The sequence below is a fragment of the Sceloporus occidentalis genome, unplaced genomic scaffold (genome assembly GCF_023333645.1).
Source record: "Sceloporus occidentalis isolate IW3139 unplaced genomic scaffold, rSceOcc1.0.p SCAF_4, whole genome shotgun sequence".
Classification (NCBI taxonomy): Eukaryota; Metazoa; Chordata; class Lepidosauria; order Squamata; family Phrynosomatidae; genus Sceloporus; species Sceloporus occidentalis.
Window position 1 is genome coordinate 12,419,683 of NW_028316984.1, and position 21,394 is coordinate 12,441,076.

The following is a 21,394-nucleotide window of genomic DNA, read 5'->3' on the forward strand; positions in this document are numbered from 1 at the left end:
GCTACACACTGGAGCAGATGGCATGCTAATATGCTAACTGGGGTGTGTCTCAAGATTGCAGTGCCACTGTTCTGAGAAAGACAGTACACATACTCCCATAGGGTCTCTCTTGGTGAAGGGCAAGGCCTCCAATGTCTGGGTTCTCTGGCACTTTCTATCCCCCACTGTGGAATTGTTTCATACATGCTACATTGCCTCCTCATGTCAGTGAATGGTAGTTAGAAATTTAAAGTTCCCACCTGACGTGTCCCCAGGTGATAACAAAAATGTTATTATTTATCCCAATGTGCATGACCTTACAATATATACTGCTGAAATTCATTACATTTCCATCACTCCATTTTATAAGGTCATCCAATTTATTCTGCATAACTGAGCAATTCTTCTCTCCATTTACAATGGCTTCCAACTTAGTGTCCTCCAGGTTTCTTCAATTCGCCTTAACTTCCTTCCCCAAGGTCACAACTGCATAAAATCATCCCCAAAGAATGACTCTGAGACTCTGTTGATTATTTCCCTCAAAATTAAAATTTGTTTTTTAAGGTAACTTTAGCTTTCTTAATCTTGTAGTACATGTGCCGTGGAGTGTGAAACACTTTTGCCTGTACAGTCAGCCCTTCTTATACACGGATATTTTATATATGAATTCAAGCATACACAGTTTGAAAATGTTCCCAAAAAGTGTAAATTTCAAATATCAAACCTTGATTTTTCATTTTGTTATAAGGGACACCATTTTGCTATGTCATTATATTTAATGGGACTTGAGCATACATGCATTTTGTTATACACAGGGGATCTTGGAACCAACCCCCAGTGTATAACAAAGGTCCACTGTATACATAATATTTTTTAAAATGTAATCATACATCAGACACTTTATCAAAATACAAATAGGCTTGAATCCTGCCTTTCCTCTACCAGGAAGCTTTCATCATACTGGAAAATCCAGCATAGTCTTCTCATACTGAAGCCATATGTTGCTGCTGCTGCTGTCCTTGGCACATCATCTGTCATATGGGGAAATAGTGTGGAGCTTAAAGAGAATGAGCTACACATCAGGGCATCCCTGATTCAAATCTAAACTCTGCTGTGCATTCCCTAAGTCAGTACTACTCACAGTGGTGGTTTGTGGACCAGTCCAGCATGTAAGAGAGCCAGAATGGCATAGTGTAAATCTACTGTAAACCGCTTTGATCTTTGGAAAAGCGGTATACAAATAAAATTTATTATTATTATAGTGGTTTGAATGTTGGTCTATGACTCTGGAGGCTAGGATTTGATTTCCAGCTTGGCCATAAAACCCACTGGTGATCTTGGGCAGGATACACTCTCTCAGCCTCTCAGTCTCAGGGGATGGCAATGGCAAACGTTCTCTGAACAAATCTTGCCAAGAAAACCCATTATAGGGTCTCCATAAACTGGAATAAATAAAATATATATGCATTGTTGTTGTTGTTGAAGGCACACAACAATAACAACAATGCATGCAAATAATGTAGAATACTTAGAAGGTGTCATACAAATGCTCTGTTATTGGTAACAGTGTTAGTAGTAAATCTTGTAGAATCATAACAATCTCATAACATTGGGGATTTACATTAATAACCAAACACAATCCTAACAACCGCTCACTTGAACCAGACAGTGCCCCAGTCAAAAGGTTTCTGCAATGCTGCATTTCAGGACACTGGGAAAGGATGATGGCAGGGCTCTCTCAGTTTGTGTGATGTTTTGAGAGATGCAGTTGCAAAAGGACCCTGCAACTGAAAAAGCACTGCTGTTGTCATGCTACAGCCATCCATCATCACTATGTCTGACAGTGCAGGATCTCAGCCATTATTATTAAAGTGAGGCATGGTTAGAGAAGGGTCATGCACTCCATCTTGATCTTTTTATACCTATAAAGGGTTCCTCATTTTTCACAAGCAGTGGTGAGACATGTTATAATCAAAAATCAATGTTGTAACTAGTGCCACTATGCCAATGACATGAAATGGACTAAAACATTGATCAAAATAACGAAGGCAGCACAACACATGGTTAAACATAAGCAATACCATTTCACAATGCAAAGTAGTTGAGCCGTTTTGCAGTTCATCTAGTGATATCTTCAGAGATGTAGTTATGAAGAATGAAAATTGTTTCATACATCCTATGTTTGGGCTTCTGGGACTTTTAGAAATGGTTGTCCAAAAGAGTAGCTTTTTTTGAGTCTGCATTGGCACTAGACCAAAGCTTTGAAAAAGTATTTTGTGGGTCCTGTTCACAAGAGCTCCCTCTTCTCATTTCAACAGATAGATAGATAGATAGATAGATAGATAGATAGTGTGTGTAGAAGTTTTTGTGGGTTTTTCGGGCTATGTGGCCATGTTCTAGAAGAGTTTCTTCCTGACATTTCACCAGCATCTGTGGCTGGCATCTGCAGAGAATGCTTGCCTGGAAAGAAGTTGGGTATATATATATATATGTGTGAGACCTGGAAAGGCAGGAGTGATTTGCATGTGTATTGTTCTGTTGCTAATGGCAGGCCTCAGGGTGGGAGGGTCTGCAAAAGAGGATTAGCATCTGCTTGATAGTGCTCATTGTCTGCTGGGAGATTTCTCATTTCTCATATATATATCCAACTCCTTTCCAGGCAAGCATTCTCTGAGGATGCCAGCCACAGATGCTGGCAAAACGTCAGGAATAAACCCTTCTAGAACATGGCCACATAGCCCAAAAACTCCACAAAAAACTATGGATGCCGGCCATGAAAGCCTTTGACTTCACATTGTGTGTAGAAAGTTACTTTGGGGATGGCAGATCCCAGGGCCCCAGAACCATTGCTAAAAATGACTCAGGGATTGTAGAAATGGTTGTCCGAAAGAGTAGCTTTTTACAGTTTGGCCTTAAATACTGAAATAAAGCCATTTATCCAGGGCTATATAGTTAGGGTCACACTAGTAATTACGGGAAATGTATTCACTGCTATTAAGCTGCATGTCTCAGCAATTAGACTTGCAGACTAGGTCCATCTAATGATCAATGATCAGTCAAAAACAAATCAGCTGTCTTTGCAAGATATGCAAGTGAAGAGAAGCACATGGTCTTTCCAACAAATGTCTCCAGAAAGCACTTAATGCAGCTGTCTACCATTTTGGACTGCCCTTGGGGATGGTCCTGTCCTGGTGAGGTGAATGAGCAAAACGTTTAGGGGAGATGGACACTCAGCAATTTTATTTAAACAGTGTATTGCACTCAAATGCAATGAATGTATTTTAAAAAATGTTAAAATACTATAAAAAGTAATTCAAGCCTGTGGGCCACGCCCTACAGACATAAACGTAAAATGAACAATCAGTACTGGGCCAGAAAACTGCAAATCCCATGGGAACATATACAGTACAAGAAATATCTGTTCATTTGTGCCTCACAGAATGAGATAAAAGGGTATACAACAGATTAGAGAGTGCACAATGACTAACAAATTAAAAGGGATAATGCAGTATGCCCATTACAAAATAATGAATATTGACCAAACGCGTTTCAACATATGTGTCTTCCTCAGTGGTCATGTACAACTGTAAAGATAAAATGAAAATGGGTCACATAGATTGCCATATAAATAGTAGCAAAGACCATATAACTAAAAGAGCATGAATCATAAATACCTAACGAAACACTCTTGGAACGATACTCAAAAGGTGTATGGGGACATCCCATCTCTATGGGTAAGTTGTAGCTCCCAATGGACCAAATATCCATTAGCAAGCTGTAATGGAGTTAAACAAAGTGGGAACTTTATATCCCTTCACAATCATACAAACTAATTCACCTGTGGAGCCCCACCTAAAACTGTTCTGAAGCAAGCAGGATCCTGTAGGTAATAGTTTCTACTAATATATCCATACAGTCAATCAAACAAATAGTATTCATGGTAACAAACATAGACATAGGTAAAGAGAAACAAGTAAATAATTACAGAATTTCAGACCAATTTTTTGTAAAAGTGCTCCTTCTTTCCATCCTCCTTACTCTGAAGTAGGCCTGCTTTAAGCCCTTTCTGGGGTAACCTCGCACTGCCAATTGCTCCATAGCAATTGCTCAAACACAGAAACCACATGGACTGAATGAGAACTGCAATTGGTCTGAAATTCTTGCTACTGTGTGTGGAACATCCCAGTCCTAGGTAAGTCTGGATACTGTTTTAGGAGTTTACATATGTATATTTTTTTCCCCTAAGGACTATACTTTATATCTTTAAAAGTTGCCTGCACGTATATTCTTTCAGGCAGGATATCTGGTCCATTGGGAGCTACAACTTACCCATAGAGATGGGATGTCCCCATACACCTTTTGAGTATCTTTCCAAGAGTGTTTCGTTAGGTATTTATGATTCATGCTCTTTTAGTTATATGGTCTTTGCTACTATTTATATGGCAATGTATGTGACCCATTTTCATTTTATCTTTACAGTTGTACATGACCACTGAGGAAGACACATATGTTGAAACGCGTTTGGTCAATATTCATTATTTTGTAATGGGCATACTGCATTATCCCTTTTAATTTGTTAGTCATTGTGCACTCTCTAATCTGTTGTATACCCTTTTATCTCATTCTGTGAGGCACAAATGAACAGATATTTCTTGTACTGTATATGTTCCCATGGGATTTGCAGTTTTCTGGCCCAGTACTGATTGTTCATTTTACGTTTATGTCTGTAGGGCGTGGCCCACAGGCTTGAATTACTTTTTATAGTATTTTAACATTTTTTAAAATACATTCATTGCATTTGAGTGCAATACACTGTTTAAATAAAATTGCCGAGTGTCCATCTCCCCTAAACGTTTTGCTCATTCACCTGCTTGTGTTTGTTTAGGGATTCACCTCCCAGTTTTTTTCGTTTACCTGTCCTGGTGAGGGCCTATACTTCAAAATTTACTGCTACACCACTGTATGGGAGAGGCAGCTTTCCAAAAGGCTCAGCTTGATTTCAAAGTGTGATTTAACAAGTCCCTGTTTCCAAACCTGGCATGGGTGAATTTTGCAAATATCTGTAACCATCCCTGATTGGTTAGTTCTAACTAGAGTTGACCCATTCAGTCAATGGTTGAATGAGGACTGAACATAGGTAAATCCAATTGACATCTAGCAAGTACATTTCTATACTGCTTACCAATGTGCTATGGTTACAAAGTGTAAGCTAACTGCACCAGAAAACTGGATACTCATTTTAGCGACCTACGGAAGGATGCCAGGCTGAGTTGACCCAGAGCCCCGGCTGGTATTGAACTCACAACCTTGTGGTTTGTCAGTGAATGGCTGCAGTACAAACATTTAACCACTGCACCACCAGGGCTCTACTCTAGTTAGGATGAACAATAAGGTTTCGGTTCATATTTGGTATCTTTTTGTGCCTCCACCACCTTTTCATCTCTTGGTCCTCTAACAATAATTGTAAGCCCTTTAGAGTACTTTTGTATAGCACCAACCACATCACTAATATTGAACAAATGTACTAGTAAAGGTCTTTGGGCAGTCACGCAGTTTAAGTAAAATTGTCACTGCTGCTATTTCAGAGGGCAATCTTGTTACAATAGCTGATATTTTCGGGTGCCATAGCACTGCATTATCTATAAACCCAATCTAGCAACCAGTTGTTTGTTGCAATCTTTGATCATAAATTCATTTTGAAATTGTCAGTTGCTAATACACATTTCCCCTGGGGAAAATTCTACACAATCAGATTCTACATAACCATTGAAGACTTACTCACTGGAAATGATAGGAAGCAGGCCTAAGATTTTATGAGATAGATTGCCATTGTTCAAATTTAAGTCTTTGATCAACAGAAAGGATTCTGAACTAGTCATTTTGTCATATTTCCTGATGTCAGAGGTGGAATACCTTTGGCTCTCCAGATGTTTTGGAGTGCAACTCCCACTCCAATGGTAAGAGATTGGGGGAATTATAGTCCAAAACAGGTGTGGTACCAATGATTCAGAACTCCTTTGTTAAAAAGTGATCTCAATCCTGGAAAATCTCACAGATCCTTGTTGAACTTTTGGCTCCAGTATGTACATGGAACAGCAGAAGAGGGTGGGGGCACAATGCCTTTTCACCTGCTTGATTTTATTCCAACTCTTGGCTGATTTGCTGGTGAGGTTCAGACCAAATGGAGGGTCATGAATCTATATTCAGGTCTCTAGGGCAGGCCTTTATATTTGATGTTAAATGCCTCACAATATAGATTGGTCTCACAGTGTGAAGCAGCAATTAGCACAAGCCTATCAGACATATGGAGGCTGTAGCTGGCATTTCATTAGAGATGCTATTGTCTGTGCAATCAAAGTTTACTTTAGTAGAAGATGCAGTTTTCCCTCTCCTTGCAGAAGCTACTGTTGTGAAGCAACAACAACAACAACAAAAATAAAAATAAAAATCAAATCAAATCCTTGGGTCTTTCTTCTGATCAGAAGTGTATTTGAGGGAAAGTGGTCTGTTTCCATAATGTAATTCTTTGAGCTAGATAAAAAGTTGATGATTTTCACACTGCATCCATGAGCGAATATGAAAAGAGTCTAGGCAGTAGAAAGCAATTCTTGACCTTCTTCTTCAAGATCCTGCTGCTGCTTGTTTCTTTCTGACTTACTCTTCTTTAAGGCAATTGCAGTCTCAACGTGTAACCTCAAAGTCCTGTTTTTTAAACCAGGACACTCGTGCTGGAACCATGAAAAACTTTTAAATAGCCTTTCTCAGCAATGAAAATATATTGGGGGCGGGGGGGAGCAGATCAAGATTTATTTAAGTCCTCAAAAGTCCCTATTACTTTGCTTGCTTGCATGCATCTCCTTCTGTAAAGAAAGAATTCTATTAGGTTGTAGGTAAGGGAGGCTGAAATCCCATGCTCCTGAGCATGTCTTCCATTTTTTGGACTCTTCCGCACAAGCCCTGTTCTCACAGCAGTCACACTACTAAAAATAAAATGGGAACATACCATTTTCAGCCATCATTGCACCTCCTTTCATTCACACAACCATACCTATTTTGCATCTGGCCACCCTATTGACATGCCTCTCAGTTCTGAGGTGTCAAGATCCAGCTATTGCCTTGATTTCTGCTCTGTACAAGGTAAGATGCAATTAACTAAATGAATGATGAATTGATTTTATAATATTGGAATGATATTGAAAAGGGCAATGGGACGTGCTTAAGTTGAAAGGCTCTTTTTGTTCAAAGTATTCTGACATTTATTCCGAAGCAGGCTACTGATTTTGCCTAACTATGGACAGCACATTTATAAGGAAGCAAGCCTGATTTAATAGGTAAAAGGCAGGTGGTGGAAATATTTAGGACAGTATTGTCTAATAAGGACTTTGTGTTTTTTTAGCATAGGTATGTTATTTTAGTATTTTAGTATTTTATAGTGTTGTGTTTTATCATCTGTTTTTAATTATCCTACCCTTTGGTGGAAAGGGCATTATAAATAAATATTAGTAATATTAGTGATAGTAGTAGTAAGCAGGAACTAGTGGATTACAAAACCAGTGGGGTGCCTTGCATCTTTGAGTAGGCTTACCCAGGTGGCTGGACAGCATTATGAAAAATGCTGGATGTCTGCAGTGACCTTTTAACTTCTCTTTTTATGTTCAGCATTCACATGTATTTATCTTCTTGAAATACAAGCCATGACTAAGTAGACAGACTTGTCTCAGAGGCCTTAACAACACTCCCCATGTCTAATTGTATGTGTTTAATTTAAACTGGAGACAGCCAGAGATAGGAGGCTAATTTACAACATTGGGAAGACAATTTTGGTGAGCAACTATATGCCCTGCCACTGTGCCTTACAAAAAGAAGAGATAATAGAAGAAAGGAAAGGATGGAGATACAAAGGTGTTCTTCCTCTTGGAAATGTTCCTCTATCACATAAATCTCAGTAATAAACTGTAGCTGGCCCTGGAAGCCTATCAGTAGTGGTTGGATAATTTTCCAGTAAGGGAAGGTAGATTGTGGGTTTTCTAATTCAACCCAGGAGGGATTTACAAAAACATGAAAAGATAAAATGTACTATAAAGAGCATTCAGAGAGCCAAGGTGGGAGACTGTTAGACTAGGCTGAACAGAGGGTTTGAATCGCTGCTCAGCCTTATAACTACGTAAGGTGACCTTGTGCAAGTCAAACTCTCGCAGCCCGAGAGGAAGGCAATGACAAACCTAGTCTGAATAAATCTTGTAATTCAGTTTGCTCAGATACATGTGTACAGTGTAGAAGTACTCTCTGTGTTTTTCTGTTGTTGTTATATGACTTCAGCTCCAACTTAAGATGAACCAGAGGGGTTTTCCAGGTAAAAATTATTCAGAAGAGGTTTGCCACTGCCTTCCTTTTTGACTGAGAAACTGTGACTTGCCCAAGGTGGATTTTCATGAAAGACCAGGGATGTGAACCATGGTCTCTGGGAATCTTAGTCCAGTATTCAAACCACTACACCATGCTGGCTTTCTCGCCATGATTTTCTAATACTTCTAATAGATTCCAGTCTGAACTGAAATTGTGTCTTCCCCTGCCCACTGATTGTTCACGCTTGGGGTCACGATTTTAGTCTATAAAAACTACATCTACTGTTTCATTGAGAGTAAAGGGTTAAAGTAATTAGAATCATAGAATCATAGAGTTGGAAGAGACCGCAAGGGCCATCCAGTCCAGCCCCATTCTGCCATGCAGGAAATCCAAATCAAAGCATCCCCAACAGATGTCCACCCAGCCTCTGTTTAAAGATCTCTAAGGAAGGAGACTCCACTACACTCCGAGGGAGTGTGTTCCACTGTCGAAAGCCCTTACTGTCAGGAAGTTCCTCCTAATGTTGAGGTGGAATCTCTTTTCCTGTAAGTTCTGGAGTAACTGCCTACTTATCATGACTATTTGTTTTGAAGACCTCCTAGGATGAATGCAAGCTGTACAGATGCAAAACTGGCACATAGGCGATGATAATCACAAGGGCAGAGGAAGAATTTCAGGGCATGGGAAGTTTTCTTGGAATACATTAGGATATTACAAGTCAAGAATGTGTGTATTCCAAGCCTGTTATTTTGGAACACCAGCAGCATCATTGCTGCTCCCTATGTAATATAATAATTAACTTTGACTAATACATGAAAGCCAAGATCCTATATTGTCAGATGTAAATATTGTACTATTCTGGACCTATATCACTGTAGCCGCTGCCAATGCCACCCCCAAAGCATACCTTGTAAGCTGTGCAGCACTCCCAACAGAAGGGCTTCTGAGGTATTGCAGAGTGGTGACTGCAGCACTGTCTCACTCACAGGTTGCATTGAGACAAGCAGTTGGAGAGACCTCCCTCGGTGTCTTGCCACAACTGCTTTTCTTAATGCGCCCATAGCCTGGAGAATGCTGCAGCCATGATTTCCCAGTGCCCTGATTTGCAGCACCTGAGAAACTTTTCAGTTGGGGTGCTTCCTAGCTTAAGAGGTAGGTTTTTGGAGTCATGTTTGGTCATTAACTACCATAAGGGTGAATCCCCAAAGTTACAACATGGTACACAAAAGGTTGTTAGCCATAAGATACAATTGACTCTTGCAGCTATATGTAATATAAGGTTGGTTTAAACAGGCTTCAATTATTTTATTTGAGAGAGAGCGAGAGAGAGAGAGATTGTGTTTTCCATTCTAGTGTTGGTAAGAATCTGATTTGTTGTGTTTTAAATATATATTAATAGTTTTTAGCATTTGCATTTCTATACCGCTTAATAGTCAACTTAGCACTCTCTAAGGAGATTATTGCATACTAAAAAATGCATCCCTTCTCCAATGGGATACAGTCACATTTTGAATTGCAAGCGGGTTTTATCACATTAAAAAATTCCACCACTGCCACCAGGCAACTGCAACCCACATGCAGCCCGGGAGTTTCCCATCTTTGAAAATCAGCCAGGCTGCTTGCAGGTTGCATTCACCTGGTGGCAGCGTTGGGGTTTTTGAGTGAGATAAAACCCACTTGCAATCTGAAATGTGACCGTATCCCGTCAGGGATAGGATGTGTGGTGTTGTTGTTTTTTTGGTGTGCGATAATCTCCTAAGTGGTTTACAATGTGTTAGCCAATTGCCCCCAACTACCTGGGTACTCATTTTACCAACTTACAAAAGGATGGAAGGCTGAGTCAACCTTAGAGACCCTGGGATCGAACTCACAATGTTGTTGCTGCAGTACTGGCATTTAACCACTGCTCCACCAGGGCTCCTTTTATTGACTGGTTTTGACAGTCCTTGAATATATTGGCAGGCTAGTTATATCTGGAAAATTCATTTGTCTGTACTAGTTAGGGGTTACCAACCATTTGAGATTGCCTGTGTCTTGTGTAATTATTGGTAAAAATGCAGAGTAATATGCATTTTCTGGGTAGAAGATATAGGTATGAGGCTATTCCTGGGTGCAAGGATGTGTCTTCTGTGGTTGTGCCAGAGCAGCTGGAAAATGTGATGGATGCAGGAAGCATCCACAGTGCACAATTATAACTTCAGATCATCATCTTTAAATGTCATAGTTCTTTCCTATGGAATGATAGGATTTGGAGTTTGGTGAGGTGCTTAGAACTCTTTACCACACTTCTATGAATTTAAACTGCCTTGAATCTCATATTGGAAGAAAGGCAGGATATAAATCCTATGTGCAGTGGCGTCCTTAGGTCTGGTATCACCCAGTGCAGAAACTCATGGTGTCACCCGCCATGAACTGCTCCCCTACCACACCATAAAGAATCTTTAGTAATTTTTTTTATATCACTAATTATTGTATTACTAATTATTAATGTTACTCATAAATCATAATTCTCGTATATCATTGAAGGTAATGGAAACAGCTATGATGTAAACAACTAGCAAAATTAAAATTATACTTTTAAATTACGGTATCATACTCACAGCCTAAATGTATTTACATGTACATTGTTTCATATGGCTAAAGTAAACATTTAGTAAGAGGTGATGTTTTTAAACAACATTTTACAAGAATTTAAGAATATTTTAAACTAATTTTTTAAAATTAATTTAAAAAAAATCCTGGCCCTCCCCTTTCTCTTCCCATAGGGACTCACCCCACTCATGCCACCTCTTCAGCATTTTAAAGAGACACAAGTGAACAACAGCCCACTTCTACCAAAAGGCAGATGTTTGGGGAGCAGTGGTGTCACCCCCTCTTAGGGTGTCACCTAATGGGTTATCCACACCCATTACACCTCCTAGTAATGCCATGGCCTGTATGACCTGTTATGTTATGTAACTTTGTGTACACCTAGTTATGTAGTGCTAAGAAACTCCTTTACTAAACTGCAGAGACATGTAATGGGATACCAGCAACAGTTCCTTCCGTGTATTGGTACCCAGTGTGGTCCTGCTGTGCATCAGGCACCAATGCGCATCAGGCACATTAATGGCTCTGCTATGTAGTAGCAGCAGACTTCTTCTGGATATGGCTATTAAGCAACTGAGTAATTCTAATTCCAGTATATGTTAACCCACATATGAAGTTGTAACTCCCCAACAGGGTTTTAGCCAGCTTAGGTACTGCTTCACATATTTTAAGCATTAGGATGTAGTGCTGGTAAAAAGATATTGGGTATGGCCAGAACTGTCAGTACTGGTGAGCATTTTCTCCAGTAGTGTTTACATTTCTGGAATTCCTCCAAGATTTGTGCCCTGCCCAAACATGACAAACATAGCCTCCCATTTCTTCCTGGAAAATACAAACGTCAATGACTCAAACTGAGTAACAGCGCACAACCCATGCAATACAATCTTTTTGCAAACCTGGAGGAAGACAAGCAATTCAGCTTTCATAGTCAGAACAAGTTTTATTCTAATTTTGCTTTTAACAAACATTTTAGTATGAAGGCATCATTTGTTAGAGTTTTTAGTTATGTATGGCACAGACAAAAGGAAAAGAACAGATTCTTCAGCAAGTCCAGCATTTAAATGTCAGATTAACAAAAGAGGCTCGTGTTAACCCTACTTAGCAGTCTATTATTACAGTTTCGAAGATATTTTGCAAGCAAGAGACATTTATTTGCATTGAAGTAAAAACATATTTTTGATCAAGAAAAATTACATTTTTTTCTGACTTTATATCACAAATGTCAGGGTAAGGCAAATCCTTGATGAAAAGTATGATAAAAATCCTATTTCCCAAGAAAATATATCCAACATATTTTGCTAACTTTAGTCATCTTAAAAGCAAAGCAGACATGCACTGCATATAGAGAAATGTCTTTTTTTCTTTTTTCTTTTTTTAAAATCAAGTGCATAAGCAGAACAGTGTTAATTCACAAAAGAGGCTTTTCAGTGCTTCAGGGAGAGATTTACAATTAGCTGCAGTGAATAATATATGGCCCGATACTAATAGACAGTAATGTCTCAGACATCCCTCTGCATAATTTTATTAAAAGGAAACTTGTCCATTATCAGAACATTGAGAGAATATAGTATTTTTGTCCTTTAGTGTAGAATAAGAATGGTTAAAAGACACCTTCAAACAATTAGATCAAGAACGTACGCTTTATATAGAAACACAAGTAATACAGGAATTCTGTTCTCCATGTACATTGTGAAGGTGGCTGGAAGGGCAGGATTTAGGGGGAAGACTATATATTCTAGATGTTAGCAAAACCTCATGTTAATGAAAGAAATTTATACATTTTAAAATCTTGTATAGAGCCTACTGTATGTGCTTCTCTAAAGTCTAACGAAATCTACTCAGGCTTGCCTTAGATTGCGCCTGCAAAGCATCTATAGCGCTAGCCAAAAGAATATGGGAATAGTATTATTGCCTACACATTATTTACCTTTTTCACACACACATACACACACACACACACACACGCTAGAGTCCCAATGGGAAAATCATAAGCCATACACTCCAGTCTAGGATACTAGACTATTGAGATTTAAACATTTCTACCTTTGTATTCTGAGATTACCATCATTGTCTCACACTTTGTTACAGCATCCTGAGGCAAAACCTTCAGAGCCAGGAAGAAGCACCAGTGTTAAGGAGGACCAAGGTTAAGTAGCGATGACAACGAAACCACTATCATGGACTCTATGCACTACAGAGCATGGAAGGAGCGGGGAAAGGGCTCTAAACAGTGCATTTTGGTCGCTAATTAGTAACTAGTTTCAAACATCTCTCTGTCTTCAGCAGAAGTGTGAAAAGTTCTTCACGTCTCTGCATATTTTTCTCTTCTCCGCCTAGCCAGTTCCCCCCTTTCCCGTTCCTTTATAAAACTTAATCGCAAGGATGCTCGAGGGAATTGGATGCCTAAAGGTGATGACAGTTCTGTACAGTACATAGACGAACACAAGGGAACAAAGCATGAATTAGATCTATAGAAAGTTGACAGCGCTATTAAAAAGAAATGGAAAGCAATTGATTTTTTAAACACAAAACACCCAGCCCTGCTTTGTGGGGGTGTTCCAACCTTCTTAGAGCAATGGCTCTCTCCAGCCTGCATCACTTGAAAACAAAATGCATGGAGAAATACCAATTTCAGAGATGCTTCGTTCTTCCCCCATTTCTCAAAGGACTGGTTTTGGGAAGGGCCAGAGGTCAGTGTAACTTTGCATGCAGAAGGTTTCAAGTTTGGGGATGGAGAAAATTCCTCTATGGTTGCATCCATACTGGAGAAATAACCCAGTTTGTCACCGCTTTAACTTGTCTGGCTCAAGGCTATGGAATTCTGGGAGTTGGAGTTTGTTGTGGGGCCCAGAGTGGAGCTGCCAAACCAGGTTATTTCTCCAGTATGGATGCAGCCTTTGAAGCCATGGAAATCCACTAGAGTGGATCAGGATTGGGAGGAGGCAGCTGTGAAGGATCTTGCAGCTGATTGTGCTCAGCTCTTCCCCAGGAATTCCATGGACTTCACCCACCGTTTTTCAGAACCTTAGGGTCACTTCCAGTTTTGAATATTTTACTATTTTGAACCATATTGTAGGAGTAGGAGATATCAATTAATTTGGATCATTGCAACCTCGTAAGACCCCTGCAACTGCATTTCTCTCTTTCTTGCTGATTTGGGTGGGAGGTGACACTGTGGGGGCTCTCCAGGCTGCACTGAAGTCATCCTATATCATTTTGTCAGCTGGCTGCAGCATTCCTGTCCCTCAGCTAGGCTTAATAAGGATAATGATATATAAAGCACTTTATCAATGAAGATTTTGAAGAGGAACCTTTTAAATCGGATATGTAATGACTCGCTTGGTCAGGCCCCACCTGGAATACTGTGTCCAGTTCTGGGCACCACAATTCAAAAAGGATGTTGAGAAGCTGGAGGGTGTCCAAAGGAGGCCAACTAAAATGGTGAAGGGTCTGGAAATTATGTCCTGTGAGGAACGAATTAGGGAGCTCGGGATGTTTATTCTGGAGAAGAGAATGAGGTGATATGATAGCCCTATTTAAATATTTGAACGGATGTCATATTGAGGAAGGAGCAAGCTTGTTTTCTGCTGCTCCAGAGAATAGGACCTGGAACAATGGATGCAAGCTACAGGAAAAGAGATTCCACCTCAACATTAGGAGGAACTTCCTGACAGTAAGGGCTGTTCAAAGGAACACACTTCCTCTGAGTGTAGTGGAGTCTCCTTCCTTGGAGGTCTTTAAACAGAAGCTGGATGGCCATCTGTCGGGGATGCTTTGACTGAGAGTTACTGCATGACAGGGGGTTGGACTGCACGGCTCTTGTGGTCTCTTCCAACTCTATGATTCTATGACTCCAGTCCACAACACTTCAGACACAATGCTGGGCTACATGTGCAGATAAACATAGGCATACTTGCCAAATCACCCCAAACATTTGCTAAATGGTGATGGCAGGAGAAAGTGGATTACCGCCTTGCATCTCCACACATTCTACACAACCTATTGCTTGCACTTCTTTAAGCTCTAACAAAATCTACTTGTCATGCATTTAAGATGCCCCTACCTTGGATCAAACATTGATCAGAACAGAGACGGCAACCAAGAGATAAGAAGACTAGGAATGGGAAAGGTGGTGATGAAAGAATTAGACAAGACCCAAAAGAGTAAAGATACACAACTGAGCAGTAAAGTTAGAATTGTTTGAGCCATTATATTCTCCCTCACCATGTATGGTTGGGAAAGCTGGACAGTGAAGAAAACAGATAAGAAGAAAATCAATTCTTTTGAGATGTGGTGCTAGAGAAGAGTGCTGAGGATATACTATGGACAGCCAAAAAGACAAACAAATGGGTCATTGAACAGATCAAGCCTGAAGTCTCCTTGGAAGCCAAGATGATAAAGTTGAGGCTATCTTATTTTGGTCACATCATGAGAAAGCACAACTCATTAGAAAAGACAACAATGCTAGGAAAGGTAGAGGGCAGGAGAAAAAGAGGAAGACCATATGCTAGATGGATGGACTCAGGGAGTTTAAAGTCTAAACAGGTGATGTTGGTGCTGTTTTATCCAAAGGATTACCATGAGTTGGGGTTGCCTTGAGGGCAGTTAACAACAAATATCACTCTTGCCAAAGAAACTGTGAATTATATTATTCTTTAGACCACTGGTACTCAACTTAGAGGCCTTCTAATATATTAGATGTGGAATCCATGACTATTGTCCAAGTTGGATGGGGTTTGTGGGAGCAGAAGTCCAAAATGGGGTGGCAAATCCCCTCCAGATTGTCATCTGAACATTTAAGGGAACTGTCAAAGGTGCTGAACTGTAATTTAGAATAGGTTCAGCACCTTGGATAAATTGCTCTAGGGTTCAAGCTAAAATATGGAAGATTAACCTACCACTGTCATGGAAGCTACACGTCGACACAGCACCCAGTTTTACAATCCTGCGTGAGAAAATTATAATCCAAGTCTAGAACTGAACTGTAATCCTGTGCACATCTGATGGCAAACAAACTCCAAAAACTGATACCTGAGTAAACATATGCAAGATTGCTGCTTAATAACCTCCTCTTTCTTATTCTGAGCTTTCAGTCTTTGCTTTGCACTTGGTTACAGTCTCCTGATATGAAAACCTTAGAATCATAAAGAACTGCTGCAACAGAGATTTATTCACAAGGGCAGCAAGCCAGTAAAGGTCACCATCTGAGCATTCCCATATAATAATTCAGGAACTGTTTTGGTTTTTTTAAAAGAAAAAACAACAACTCTCCCTTTCCATACATGGATTGAATCAGCCATGGCAATCCATGTCCTGAAGGCTTTCTACACATTCACACTCATGTTGCTAAACTGGGATAGTAATTTGTGATGCACAGCTAGCTACTTCTTTGATCACAGAGACAGCAAATCAATAAAAGGAGAACTGAGGGAAAAGACATAATAGCAGGAAGAGAGATTTCCCATTCTAGCTAGCAGTAATGGGAAAGAAAAGAGGCCTGGGAGTACCACATGTAAACACGAAATGAAAGGACATTCTTGCTGAGCAAGATGACAGAGATGTATGTTTTGAACCAGGGTGCATATTAATGCTATATTAATGCTAGCATCTATGTGGTTCTATAAATAACGGTGACCTTCTCAGAAACCACATCAATAAATGGTTCCAATGTACAGAGAAATTTGAGGTTGAAAATTTGATCCTATCAATGTTGATTTTGTTGATTTTAATCCAGACATGTTGTTCACTGGGCAGCACACCTATAGATCACATCGGAAACCGAGCTCTGCATTATGAGCTGCCTAGAGGTGGCACATCACAAATTAATTTATATTTCCATTTACAATTTTGGAAACTTAAACAATGTTTACTACCTTATTCTAGATCATGTTTGGGGAAGCTTACGAAATGAGCAGGGATGGGAGGTTTTTTGTTTTTTTACTCCTTTAATACACATACACCTTTATTTTTCTTTTGCAAGCCAGAAAATTATTATTTTAGGATTTTGGAGGATGGTGCATATGCATAATTGGGTAAAAGCAGAATCTCATAAAACAAAAACATTCCTCTAATTGTTTTTAGAAGCAGTTGGAAAGTAGCTTACAGAATATCAAACTCTGGAGCCATGCTGTGTGTTCTTTCAATCTTGCAAGTAGGGTATCAGTTTAATTTACAGTGTGGGTGAAAAATGAATGTAAAATTCTTGTTTTTGAGTGCAGCATTTGCTAGCAGAACAGATGACATATGGTACAACATTCATCACCAAATAACTGTTAATTGCATTTGTATGTATTAAAAAGTGTGGATATGCAGCCGAAAAATATAACAGAAATTGAGAAGAAATTGTTAAAGCCACAAGTCATATTTTATAGTGTGCTGAAATGCAGAAGATCTGTAATCCCTCTTATTCAAAGGTTACTGAAAATGACAGTTGCTTTAGTTATGTTCTGAATGAAAGAGGGATGCTGCTGATTCATTAGCAGACAATAGTGAGGTGTTCAGCACCATCGTCAGGGCAGATTTTATGTTTCTTGCCATGAATATATTAGTAAAGATCTGGCTAATTGTGGGAACTGATTGTCATATGAAAAAACTAGTTGGTCTAGAAACACTCCAGTGCCTGGGATGCTGACACACAGGATATAAAAACTTTCCTCCCATCCCAAGTTGTTTGGCATTTGGAAATGAGATGTATACTCCTTCTGAACATGGATTCCCCACGAGTGATATCTGCTAGTAAATGTATTCTCCATAGCATACCTATTCATTCCTGCCCATGGGTAGCCTTAGCCATCCACTTTGGCCTACTTAAAACACAAGTCTGAATGTCACTGTCCACTGTCCTTAGCCCATGTGGAGCCCACCAATGAACCTTTTTGGCATGGCAAAACACCTGAACAGCCTCCACCAGCTGGGCTGACAGTACAGAGCGTTTGCACATGGGAGGATTTTCGGCCTCTGACTTTCGCTAGAATTCATGTGGAATTTCAGCCATAGGAAAGAGTATTTGGGGCAGTTTCCACATGGGGGGGCATAATATTTGGAGCGAGTGCCCCATAAAGGTTATTTCCATTGATCTCCATATTTGCTCCTGCATCTTAACAGTGTTTGATGGACAGCAGGAAAAGTCTAACCAGTTGAATCCTTGGCATTGGTAGGGTGACAGTTCCAGGAGGAGAAAGAGCACTAATGTCTACCAGCAACATAGCTCAGATTAGGAAGCTGCAGATGTCTGCACTTTGAGATCAGTCAGAATAACCTCTTAGACTTCTGAGGGGCAGTGGGTTTGAAATGTCCTTTGCACATGTTGCCTTGAAGAGGAGGATTTCTAACTGAGAAATAATACTTAAAAGCTAAGAAGGTATATCTTCTACAGTAGTATGTAACTGACAAGGGTTTGGGTGCAGTGTTGGATTTCCAAAAGAAGGTACAGAAAATTCAGGAATGAAGCAAAGAAATGAGAACTAACACCACAACTAAAGTAGAAAAGTTGTGTGTTGTTTACTAAACAAAATGAAAGAAAGAGAAGAGAAACTAATATAAAGAGTCATCGTCCCTTCATCTCCCTGCCCTCCCCCATCCCCTCTTGAGCTGTCTGGTGTGCCATGATCTGCTAAGTCAGAATGTTGCCATACAATCCACCAATGACCGCAATTCTTGTTTCGCAGCCTGTTCTCTTCTTTTGTCATGGTCCTCTGTGGAGAAAGAAAAGACATCATTCATAAGTAAACATTCAAAAAGAGTATTTCCTAGAGAGATCTACTGGGCCACTGGAGAGGTATTTGCCATGTATTTTCTCAGGGTTCCTGCCAGCATTTGCATTTTATGGAAAATGTACATCCAAGAAACAGATAATGCAAGGTGCCTTGTGTGATTTATTTTTCTCTTGGCTAGCTCTGGTTTGCACCCTGCTCAACAACCTCCCCATTTAACCTGAAGCAATTTTAAAATTACTTATTGGGATTAGAATGTGAACACTGTGGCACTGTGTATTTTATCTTGCACATTACTGATGCAAATGTGAACACAAAATCCACAATCGAAAACACAGTGATACCTTTACTGGGCAACTAAAAAGCACAACATACATCATGCAAGCTTTCAGAACTTCGCTGGCTTCTTCATCAGGCAAAGATGTTAAATATCATGGGGACATATGTGCACTGATGAACACACTGAAGAAGAAAATAATGCCAATGAAGGTCTGTGACTGCACAATGATTCCTTTTTGAAGGTATATAAATTAATTCATCTCTGCTTCTGAGCACATTAACAACCTTTGAAGGGGGAAAGGAAAACTGAAATGAGCAAACTGTGTATCCATAGAGATGTGCCATTTGTTGTTGTTTATAACAATGCCCAGAATCCAAGTTCTACCAATGTACTTGTGCTTGTGGTTGTGCAATGGCAGCTGGAATCCCTGTCTCCATGGTCAACCAGTGGCAGGAGCAGAGCTATGCCCAGGAGTTGTCTGGATGCCAGTGTACATCTGGGGCAACTGTGTTATATTAAATAAATAATAATAAACATTTTATTTTTACCCCGCCTCCCTATCAGAAGATAATCGAGGTGGCTTACAATTAAAAGGAAGCATACAATACAAGGAAGTACTGAATATTTTATTGTGCAGCATCCTGCACATCAAAACAAAAGTACTATAGGATGGTAACATGAGAGAGTATGTAAAGCAGCCAAGGTGCTTAAGTTATAAATATTTGCATCCTGCCGAAGGAAAATTACCCAGTATTTGGGAAGGATACAAAAGTTATAAAATGATCAGTGATCATAGCCAAATTTTAAATTGATTAGTTCACCTTATTGTTAAGGATTTAAAGTATTGCTTATTTCAAAGGTCTTTGGGCTACTAGATAAACTCTTAATTCATTTTCCAATTGTCTAAATGTGCTTGTGTGAAGTTCACCCCATTTACACAGCAGAAATACATGCACTAGCCTTCAGGTGTTTGCAACTTTCCCGGGCTTTTCTGCTGAGGGAAGGAACTAGGTCAGTACAGTATACTGTGCAGTACATATCAGAAACAGGAAGGAAGGAAAGAAGGACGGACGGACGGACAGATAGACAATTTCTGGGATAACTGAGCATGCACTAACAGCTACAGTGAATCTTATCTGATGAATGCCTCCCATGCAGAAGTTAACATGGAAAAATTAATTGCAATCAGGCTTCTGAGTCCCATACTGAGAGAAAGGTAGGTATTAAATAAATGAATAAAAATAATTTCATGGGTGTTGCTGCTTGTTTCATAATACAATGCATATAGTCTGCTGGTAAAAGTCATGTAACAAAGACACTCTTTGCTATCCTTTTTCACTCCCAGACTTTAAGCCATCATGAACTATTGCATTTAATTATGTGAACGTTAGGGAGAACGCATGATTATTTCTGCAAATCATTGCAGGCTGATTAAAAGGTGAGCCCTGTACCCAAAGTATTATTTAGCAGCAGTTAATTAATCTTGGATTACCTAGAATTTTCTGTGCAGCGTATTGTAAACCCCATGTACCCCTTTTTATGAGCTTCGTATGAGCTGAAAGAATTTTATTATATGTAAGTGAAAAACTGAAAAACTCTGCACAAAAGGAAAAAGTCACTAGCCCATTATACATTTCAAGCCAAGTTTGAGCCTCTTCCTGCTTCTTATTTTTTAAAGTTTTCTGAGAGTGCAATGAGTTAAACATCACACAACAATTATAAATATTAATTAGAAGAGAGATTTTAAGTGGTCCATCCAATTAGTAGCTGCTTAAAATTTCTCTAGTCCAGATAAAAGCATTTTAATCAGATGAGGTGATAACATCAAACTCTGTAAAAGGTCTGGAATGAAAGGGATGCTTTGTTCTGACATTATCCAATCTCCTTGAGCTCTTCTTTGCATCCCAATCAGATATGCAAGCATACCTATTGGGGTGAGAGAAGTCCTTCATCTCCCCCGCCCCACCACTGCAGACTTCACAATTTCTGTGCCATTCCATGATCTTTTATTATAATCAAAGTAATTATACTGCTTCATTTCAGTTAAGTGTTTCACTTGACTGAACGTATATAAAATGTATTATTTGTGAGCATGAACATGATATCTGCGCAACCCTAGCTTTTAGGCCTTAACATGGCAATTCTATATGAGCTTATTAGGAAGTAAATCTCATTGAACAGTGAGACTTACTGTTGAGTAGACATAGATAAGATTGCACTATAAGCCAATTTTCAGTTTCAGCATAGCAAAGGGGAGAGCCAGCATGGCCAAGTGGCTTGAGTTTTAAGACTATGCAGCTTATCTGACTGCTCCCCAATGGGATACAGTCAGGCTGTGGGATGCAGTCAGGAATTATCACATGGGAAATGCTGCCAGTGCCACCGGGCGACTGTATCCTGGCTGAATCCCAGCTTCCAGCCATGCTCAGCTGGACCGGTGGCATCAGTGGCATTTTCCATGCGATAATTCCCAATTGCATCCTGCAGC

At 39.7% G+C, this 21,394-nt stretch overlaps 1 protein-coding gene across 5 annotated transcripts in view; it reads right to left on the reverse strand.

Annotated features, from left to right (window-relative positions):
* Positions 1-12,859: 12,859 nt before the first annotated feature.
* The window catches only part of LOC149313515 (ADP-ribose glycohydrolase MACROD2-like), a 1,160,252-nt gene continuing 1,151,717 nt past the window's right edge, over positions 12,860-21,394 (reverse strand). For all 5 annotated transcript variants that reach the window (XM_089519240.1, XM_089519238.1, XM_089519239.1 and 2 more), the window contains one exon: positions 12,860-18,608. The gene's annotated coding sequence lies outside the window, so the exon portion shown is untranslated. The remainder of the gene's footprint in view (positions 18,609-21,394) is intronic.